The following is a 2,614-nucleotide window of genomic DNA, read 5'->3' as shown; positions in this document are numbered from 1 at the left end:
TTTTCTTTCTTTTTTTTTTTTTTTTTGTTATTTTTTTCTCTCTGTCCCCCCACTTCATTGTTTTCCATTACTCTGTTCTCCAGGTCACTGATCTGTACTGCTTTCTCTTGCCTACTATTTATTTCCCCTAGTTTATTTTTAACATCCATTACTGATTTCTTCATCTTTGATTGGTTCTTTTTTATGTTTTCTATCTATTAAAGGTCTCACTGAGGTCCTCCACTCTTAAGTCAAGTATCTTTCTGACCATCACTTAAAGTTCTCTCTCAGGCATATTATGTATCTTTATTTTGTTTAGCTTTCTTACTGTGATTTTGTCCTGTTCTTTCATTTGGGACATATTTTTCTGTCTCATTTTTTCTAACTACGTGTGTCTGTTTTTTTATACTAGGAACATCAGCTACATCCTTTGCTCTTGCAAGTAGTCCTTTTGATGAAGAGGTCTTGTAATACCCTTCAGTGCCATGTCTCCTGTTCCCTAGGACCTGGCACTTCAAGGAGTGACTCCTGTGTGTGGTGTGTGTCCTGTTTTGTTCTAGACACTTTTTCCTTTAGTCCTTTTGTGGCTTTCTTGCCTGTAGTGAGCAGTGTTTGGTCCATAGCTGATGTAGAGTGGGTTTTAACAAGGTACATGCCCATTTACTTGCTAAGTGAGACCTGGAGCCCTTGCTTCAGGACTAGGCTGACCTAGCAGAAGTGCCGAGAGTGCATGGGCTGTCACTTCCAGGAAAGAGGATCCCACAAAAGGCAGGGTTTATGTTGCTGTGAAGATTTGCACTGGTCTTCTAGGGGCATGAACTGGCAGCACCAGGACCAAGACAAGTGTGACTGGGAAAAGTGTATCTACTGAAGTGATGGGGACAGGGCTTGGTCCAAACAAGTTAAATAGGGAGTGCGGGCACTGATCTGTTCTCTGCAGATAGCAGTGTGTTTATGCTAGGAGCTGGGGGTAGGGAGGAGGGGAGGGAGAGGGGAATGGTGCCTATCAGTTCCTTTGTTCCTGGAGGAGTCTCTCTGAGATCCTTGTATCTCTAGGACATGCCATGTGATGAGTAAATCACTCTCCTTCCAATCTTTCCCTGGTGGTTTTTCAAATTGCTGGTTCTATGTTTTATCTGCTAAAGTTGCTTGGCATGCTATTTCTTTAAGGCTGGGGATTCAACTTCCTAACATTCTGAGGGCTCTCCTAGAGCTGAGCTTACTGATGTTTAGAATTCTATCCATGTACTAACCAGGCCAAGCTTTAAGGCTGCTTGTTGTTAAGAACTAGTGAAATGTGTCCCCTCTCACTTTCAAAGCCAAATGTTACGGGGTTTGTCTTACCCTTGCAGTTTCCTCTGTGTGACAGTCTGTTTCTCACCCTTCTCAGCACCCCTGGCTCCTTCCTCTCCACAAGTAGCCATGGCCTGTTTAGGCTTCAAATCACCTCTCCACCTTTCCTACCTTCTTCAAGATGGCCTCTCCTTGCCAGTCTTTGGGTAGTTTTCTGGGTTATTAACCTGATGTGAGTGTTATCTGGTTGTGTCTGTAGGACAAGGCAAGCTTAGGTTCCTCCTACTCCACCACCTTCCCAGTCTCCTATATATGTATATACTTATCGACTTAAAATAGGATGACCACTCTGCAGGTTTGCAAAACAAGCACTTGCCAATATTGGTTAAAATGTTACTTGGCAGGACAGGGAGGGAGGAAATAGAGGTTGAAACCCATGCCTATGGGTGTGCTTTTTGACTGTGCCCAGCCCATGAGTCAGACATTTGAGTTATGAAGCCATCAGGATGTCTCTGGTCCAGCCACTCTCTGCCTATACTACAGGAGACATCCTCAGTGAAAAATACTTAACTGAGTACAGTCTATCCTCAGATCTATGAGAGATCATAACAGTAAATGATTCTTGTTGCAGGACACTAATTTTGGGGTAGTTCACTTACAGAAATAGGCAACTGAAACAGGTAGTAACCACTACCATTACTCATATTCAACTTTACTTTTATATTTTTCCTAATAGATGGGATTTTAATATTTACTTGGGTTACTTAACTAATTTAGATTTTTTTCACTTCATCTATGGCAGAAATAGCTTTTGACCCAAAGGCTTTACCTTTGTCTTATGGATTAGTTGAACATATTTTGATCTTTTAAAAACTCTGCTTCTGGGAACACTCTGACTAACACTGTGATCTTTTACAAGTCACCTATACAAAAGTCTAGAGAAAAAAACACTCCTTGAAAATAACTTTTTATTTCCAAAGTTTGCGGGGCGCCTGGGTGGCTCAGTGGGTTAAAGCCTTTGCCCTCTGTTCAGGTCATGATCCCAGGGTCCTGGGATCAAATCCCATCTCGGGTCTCTCTGCTCAGCAGGGAGCCTGCTTCCTCCTCTCTCTCTCTGCCTACCTCTCTGCCTACTTGTGATCTCTGTCTGTCAAATAAATAAAATAAAATCTTTAAAACAAAACAAAACAAAAACCAAAGTTTGCATGACATCTTTACAAAAGAATAAAAGAAATACACCAGTAGGATAAAATGAAGGCATATTATAACAATCTTATAATGGTAAAAAATTTGTCTTTTATTGCTTAATGTTATTCACTTAATTGATCATTTCTTCTGTTTA

This window comes from Enhydra lutris, unplaced genomic scaffold (genome assembly GCF_002288905.1).
Source record: "Enhydra lutris kenyoni isolate GAN:26980312 unplaced genomic scaffold, ASM228890v2 scaffoldscaffold155, whole genome shotgun sequence".
Taxonomy (NCBI): domain Eukaryota; kingdom Metazoa; phylum Chordata; class Mammalia; order Carnivora; family Mustelidae; genus Enhydra; species Enhydra lutris.
The sequence above is the reverse complement of the archived record's forward strand: the minus strand, read 5'-3'. Positions refer to the sequence as shown.